The sequence below is a fragment of the Hipposideros armiger genome, unplaced genomic scaffold, assembly GCF_001890085.2.
Source record: "Hipposideros armiger isolate ML-2016 unplaced genomic scaffold, ASM189008v1 scaffold_328, whole genome shotgun sequence".
Classification (NCBI taxonomy): Eukaryota; Metazoa; Chordata; class Mammalia; order Chiroptera; family Hipposideridae; genus Hipposideros; species Hipposideros armiger.
The window spans coordinates 1,207,930-1,215,462 of NW_017731678.1; positions in this window are offsets into that span (position 1 = coordinate 1,207,930).

Sequence of the window (7,533 nt, forward strand, 5' to 3'; positions counted from 1 at the left end):
TATATATATTATATATATTATATATTATATATATTTTGAAGATTTTATTGGGGAATTGGGGAGGGGAACAGTGATGGAGAATCAGGGAAGGGGAACAGACAAGTTGCTGTCCTTTTGTTCTTCAGTCTAGTTATGGAGGACGTCACTTCACTGGCCCATGTAGGTATTATCATTGTGCTTTTCCTGGGTGAGGCATTTGCTTGCTGCGGGCCAGCCCCACTGCAGCTTACGCCATCGCCGGAGACTCATGGCAGCCCAGCTCCAGGTCGAGCTGTTGTTCACCATCTTAGCTGTAGAGGGCGCAGCGTCACTGGCCCTCATGTGGGATTCGAACTTGGACCCTGCTGCTCAGAGCTGGGGTCCCAAGCCAATTCTTAACCAATGCACCACTCGGCCAGCCAAATCAAAATATTTTTAACTACCCAGAGGATTCACAAAACATATGACTTAACCTGAGCTGCCTCTAGCCCACATGGCACCTTTCTTTTGGGCCAGTGCAGTCTTGGGATGGACAACATGGTGAATGAGTGAGGTCTGAGATGCAGTTCAGCCCTGATTTACATGCTCCCCCAGCCTACCTGGAAATACAGGGCCTGCCTTTAAGTAACGTGAAAGGGGAGAAAGGTTTACTTATTATCAGGTCACATTGCTGTCTCAGAACTTGGTGCTATTAAATCTCAGAGGGTCACTCCAGAGTAGACTTAATATTTTCTTCATCATACACACCACACATGTCCTGGAGCTATTTCATCCATAGTCACATGAACTTGACATTACCAAGACTCACTTCTTGGAATCTTCATGGATGTTAAAGAAATTGCTTGGAAGTTACCTGGCTAGGATAATGGTACTACTGTTTTCTGGATGCCTAAGGGTGTCCCAGTAACCCGGCGATTACCCCTTCTGAGCTTCACCAGGCTTGTTATGGAAATTCTGCCCAGAGATTCCAGCATGGGTCTGCATGGAATTTGCACCTGACCTTGTCTGAACAACTAATGAAAAGCCCATTTGCATGAGAACAAAAGAGCTTCTCAGGAAAAACTCATCTTGAGGGGAAAAAAAAGACCCAGGCAGGGGCTGGTTGATAAGAAAGAACTTGTCACCTGGATGGCAGTGGTGACCTGCATATGGTTTGCTGGCTGTCATTTGAATCTATCTTGGACCAGCCCCTGGAAAAATGTCTGATTCCTTGGCAGAAATAGAGTAATAAGTAAAATTTTAAAAATACTCCACTAAGAACTTTACACATTTGAAGTGGTGTTTCAAGCCATGTAAAGATGAGGCTCTTCTAATAGAATATGATATGGAGGGGAAAAGGTAATGAGTGCACATACGCGATTGTGTACACTTCTGTGCACAACTGCAAGCAAGCACATGCACACTTAATAAGTACTTAACAAGTCTTTTTGGGTGAAGATGGTAAGGGGTTAGGAAGAAGCACCAGAGCTTCTCTGCTTAGCAAGTCTCTTGCTCAATTAATTTATGGAAGAGATGAAGCTGTCTTTGCTAGCTACAAATAACGCTTCCTCATCCCAGGAATATGAAGTTACTTTCTAGTCTCATGTGCTCCGTGTATGCTTCTAACACAAGCATACTAAACACAAGGCATGTGTGCTCTTCTCTCTAAACATGCAACCATAGGAAACATGGCTGATCCACGATGAAACTGTTTCCAGAGTCCGAACAGGGCCAGAGTAGTTTCCTCAACACAGTGCTCCAGGAAGTGACGAGAAGCTAATTTGCAACCCCTGCTCCAATATATTTTGGAACAAAAATATGGTTAACTCCTGCCATCAGGAACATAAGGTTTTTGATTGGAAAGGAAAGTTAAGTCCCAGGTCATGCTTTATTTATGTAAATGACCTGTTGAAGGTAGCTGCTATCGACAATGGGGATTCCTTATAGGAGTGAGAGTCTTTCCAGAGCCCAAAGCCCCCATCTAAATGTAACTGAAAGTTGAAAGGTCCTAGCCAGAGTGCTCAGATTATATTTTGAAGCACTCAAGATGCTGAAAGCTTCTCTTAGCCTGTGGTTGCTAAATAGATATAATTTGCAATAATACATGTCAGCTCACCTTTGGTTTTCAAAAACAGATTGAATAAAAGGGATGCAGTATAATAGAAAAAAAGTATGTCGAGTATAGTAGAAATACAAATAAGTGACTTTTCTGCTCCAGCCTTCTTAGATTCTTCTGAGAAGAGGTTCCACTCCTGGGTCCAATACACTTGTGTGTGTGTGTCTCAGGATATGACCCGATAAAAGGAGTGGGTCCCTGTTCATTAAGGTGCATACAAACCACTCTCTCTCCAAGTGAATGACTTTAAAGAAGTGAGATTATTTTAATAATCTCTGTAGTGTAGAACATAGTTTCTAGTGGTACACTGAGAAAGCCTATAACCAATCCCTGGTCAAGACAGATACTAGACTCATCTGTCTACTAGTTATTGAAAAAGAAAGGGTAAGAAACTCTGTTATTAGCAGCCGAACCATCCTTGGATAGCATTACAAGTAGGTAAGGAGCAGGCAGTCAGTTGGTAGATTGAAATAGCAAGTGAAGTACTTTATTGGTTGGGCAATTTCCTAGCCAGGAGAGATAATGTATGATAGACATGAAATTTGGGTTTTAGGATTGATCAAAGGGGAAGGGAGAGAGGTCCCAAAAAGAATGCATATATTTTTTTAAATATCACCTTTTTGATACTCAGGTAAGTTGGTTCCCCTGGCAACTAGGGCCCATCTCATTGTGTGCAATCAATAGCAAATTTAGATTACTTTTAGGCTGATATACCAAGATTTTGTCACTCTTAACTCAAAATCCCCACTCATCGATGTGCTGTGTTTTTAATATTCCCTCATCTGACAATATGGATGATCTCTATGTAGCAGAGATACTCATATGACATATCCAGTGGAATAGAGGAGAGATTGAGCAGCCTAGAGAATATTTAAGATCATAACTGAAATCAGATACCCCTGGCACTTATTAGAGGAGCGACACTGGACTTATTACAAAACGTTGGCTAAGCTTCGCTTCAGTTTCCCTTTAATAAAATGAGGCTAAAATAATAATAATAACAACTACTTTATAATACTGTTGTGGGAATAAAACATACATTTTACATATGTATTGGATGAGGTTGCCAGATAAAATACGNAGAACTTCCAGAACTATGTTGAATAAAAGTGGAGAAAGTGGACAGCCTTGTCTTGTTCCTGATGTTAAGGGGAATGGTTTTAGCTTTTCCCCATTGAGTATGATGTTAGCTATGGGTTTATCATATATGGCCTTTATTTTGTTGAGATATGATCCCTCTATTCCCACTTTGCTAAGAGTTTTTTGTTTTTTTATCATAAATGGCTGCTGTATTTTGTCAAATGCTTTTTCTCCATCTATTGATATGACCACATGATTTTTACTTTTCACAAAATAACCACTTTTAAGGGGTTTTAATATTTTGAATTTTACTCATAAAGATATTTAATTATTTTTTAACAATTTCAATTATATGACTAACAAAAACTTACAAAGTACTTAAGAAGTTCTTTATTACAACTCAAATATGTGGACTTATAAATACAGTGTGTCTGAAAATCACAAGTGTAAATTGACAATTAGACATTTTAAATTATATTCACAACTCTAATATTAGAAATTCTCATGAACATTATAAATGTATGCAATAAATGTACAAAGATTATTCCATAGGATAATGCAAAATTGTTAATAGTGTGGGTTAATTTAGCTTATCATCTCTAATCTTAATTCTCAATCTTTCCAGGGTTAAAGACATTTTTACCCATAAATTAAATGATTTTTCTTTTCACATGCAATTTGTTATTAATTTCAAGCAAAATTACCTTTTCAAGGAGCAAAGAATTTGGCTAGGAAATGAGATCTGTAGCAGCTGACATGCAGGGCAATTTTTCTCATGATCATGAGAAACAAGTCAAAGCCCTTCTAAATGATGAATTGGATTTGGGGATAAGCATCAATAATAAATACAAAGTTTTTGGTGTGAGCAGCTGGGCAGAGTGGTGCCATTTACAGAACTAAGAAAGATGGGAAGAAAAGCAGATTTGAGAGAGAAAATGTTGAGCTGTGTTTTAAACTTCCTAGGTCTGATGGGCCAGTGGCCATTGGAATGAATTTTTTAGAAGGCTGAATAGAATTCTTTGGGGAGAGGGCTAGGCCGGAAAGTTCAGTTTGGAAGTCATAGGAGTACAGATGTTCTTTAAATCTACAGAACTGAAGGAAAGAGTAATAGGGAGAGAAAATTAGAAGCCAGAGGCTGAGCACTGAATGGGTTGAGCTCAGGGTGATGAGAAGGAGCTAGGGAAGACTAAGAAGTAACAAAGATGCACAAGAAAACATAAAACCGACAGAAGAGAATGCTGCAAAGAGGAAGAATTTCTAGAAGGAAAAAAGAAATCCTCATGGAGATGAAATCCATATTTAAGCAATTAGAGTAAAAGCCAATGTAAATGAGAGAATCTGTCAGTAGGATTGAGGAAATTGCACAGCACAAAAGAGAAAACCCCACAAATATATAGCCATAATTTCCAAAAAGGAAATAGATGGGGAAGACAAATAGGGACAGATCTAGAGAACAAAAGAGCTCAGCACATATGGAACAACAGCAACAAAAATGTCCAAAGATATGAATAATGAAAAACTTTCCTGGAATCAAAAACAACTTGAAACTGCAGAAGACAGGGAAATAGATACAGAGCTGACAACGAAAATGTATATCTTAGTCAGATTTTTGAAACTATTCAAATGAGGATAATAAAAGAACCCTGATAGGGTTCTTTTGAAGATTAATTTATACAGGTGAGGTATGAAGATTTGTGCCTAAAATACAACAAGCACTTGATAAATGCTGCTGCACCTCTTGTTTTTTTCTCCTTCTCCTTTCTGTTTATGCATTATTGTTGCTGTTATCATGGTTATTATTCTCCTGTATCCCACTGTTAAATGTTGGTATTGTTCAAGACGGGGTCATAAGCCCTTTGTCTTCTCAGCGGATTCTCTTCCCTTGGGCAATCTATTCTATACCCACAATTTCAATTGTCTTCTGCTTATCGATGACTCCCACAGCTACATCTCTACTTGGATGTCAGAAAGCACCTCCAAGTACAACACATATTTCATGCTCTCTTCCCCTTCAGTGATTCCTCTGCCATCTGTCCAGAAACCTTGATCCTCCTCCCGTATTGCCGACCTACACAAATGGTACCATTGCTCCCCAGGCGCGTGGGTCAGAGGCTTAGGAGTCACCCTTGACCTCCTTCGACCTCATCCAATGACTGCATCTGCTCCCGCTCCCACGGTATGCTCCTGATACAATGATCACACTGACCCTTAAAAATATACACAAAAAGTCTTCTAATACCTTTTACTTCCACACAGAATAATGGTCTATGGCCCTTACTAGTTCTCTGGCTTCATTTCTAATGTTCTTCCTCCTTGCTCACTCCACAGCAGCTAGAGTTGGTAACCTTTCTTTTCCTAAACTACACTAAGCAGGCTCTCACTTCAGATAACTGGCTGATCCCTGGGTTTGGAAAGCTCTGTCCACAGCTAACCATATGCCTCCATCCATTAGGTCTATGCTCAGAAGTTACTTTATTGCCTGATTTCTTTCTCTTTGTCTTATTCTGTGCTTTTCTTCTAAATACTTAACTACCACCTGACATATTTCATGTGCATTATCTATTTACTTGTTTTCTGCTCTTTCTCTTGATCTCTCTAAACTCAGCCATACTTTCTTATTTTAATAACTGCGCCTGCCACATGATATTTGCTCTACCTGAAATATTTTTTCAACCTTTTCCCCTGTACTCACTCCCTGCCATTTGACCTAGTTAATTCCTTCAGCTATTTTTTATTTTAGCTTGCATGTCACTTCATTAGGGATGCTTTTTCTGATCCATAACTCTTGTCAGTGTCCTTTACTTATGACTTTATAAAAACATTTTCCCTTAAATTTATAGAACTCATTCATATTGGTTACTATATGTATAATTATATATTGTATGTATAATTATTTGACCATTACTCCCACTAGTTTTTTGCTCAACACTACGGTTTCCTCTGTGCCTAAGTCATAACCAGCACATTCAAGAACTCAAAATATTTGACAAATAAATAAATGATCATTATAATAGTCTCTCTTTTTTGTTTAATGGCTTTCCATCCCACCAACGGTTCACTTTGCAATAATTCACTATGTTCAATTTCTCTTCCTTCAGCCTCCCTTACACACTGTTTCCAAACCAACCTTCCTAAAACACACCTCAAATCCCATCCCATCAACGGCCTTCCATTCCTTTGAAAAGAAAATGAAAACTTCCCAACTCCAACCCCCTCCTTCCCTTCATTTTCAGTCTTACTTTCTCTGCATGGATAGTTTAAGATCAAGTATAAATTTTCTTAGTAAATAATTTGTTTCATTGTACTGGTGTCTATCACCAGCTTAAAACAAACACAAATAAGGTTGGAGGTTGTGATATGATGTGTATAATCTTGAGAAAGACACACAGGATTGAAATTGTTTGTATTGGGCCATTTCTTAAAACATACCATTGCTAATGAGATATGCAGCATAAATAGCTCTTACTGCAGAGGCTACTGAGTACTCTGGCTTTGCTGGAATGGGATTCTTGTTTGAGAGCCTTTCTCCTATCTCAGTGTTTGCTTTCATTATAGCCCATGACTGAGGAGGAAATTATTTTTTTACTCTATAAATTAAACATATTTTCCTTTGTTTTGTGGTTTATTTTCTATTTTTCTAGGTTTTAAACCTAATGGACCTCTCTTTGGCATGACCTGATACCCTGCACATATTTTGATAATTGGCTCATCCTAAGAAACAGAAAGCAAGCTGTTTTGTTGGCTGATAGGGTCAGAGTGAGGCAATGCCTCTCCTGCAGTGACACCTGATGATTAAAAATTTGAAAACAGTTTTTACTGTTTTAGAACTGTTACTTTTCTTATTTGAAATAAAAGAAACATTATTTTTAAATGTTAACATACCATATGAATTTAAAGTGTGATCATCATACTTTTTCATATTTTTATAAAACTTTACAATGTACAATATTCTGACATGCAAAGGTTATTTTTAGATGTCTCTTAAAGTACGTAGGACAGCCTCAATATTAATGTTTTATAGATGCAGACCCTGAAGCCCAGGGAGGTTGCAGGTGGCAAAATGGCAGGTCTTCTAGCCTGAGTGTTTTTTTGCATTGCACCCAAACAACTCTCAATAAAGCGTAACCTTGCTAATAGTACTTTTAATTCTGACTCATTTTGCCACTCTGAAGCTCTCTGTTAGAAGCACAGGGGAAATACAATTGTAGAAATATAGTTTTTTGGTTTTTTTCCCCAAATATGTGGATGTAATTTTCCATCTCATCTCCCTTTAGTTTCCAAAGTGGTAAAGCAGTTTTGCTCAAAAGCTAGGGTTGTCGATCTGGCTTGCTGTCTACTATATATATATATATATATATATATATATATATATATATATA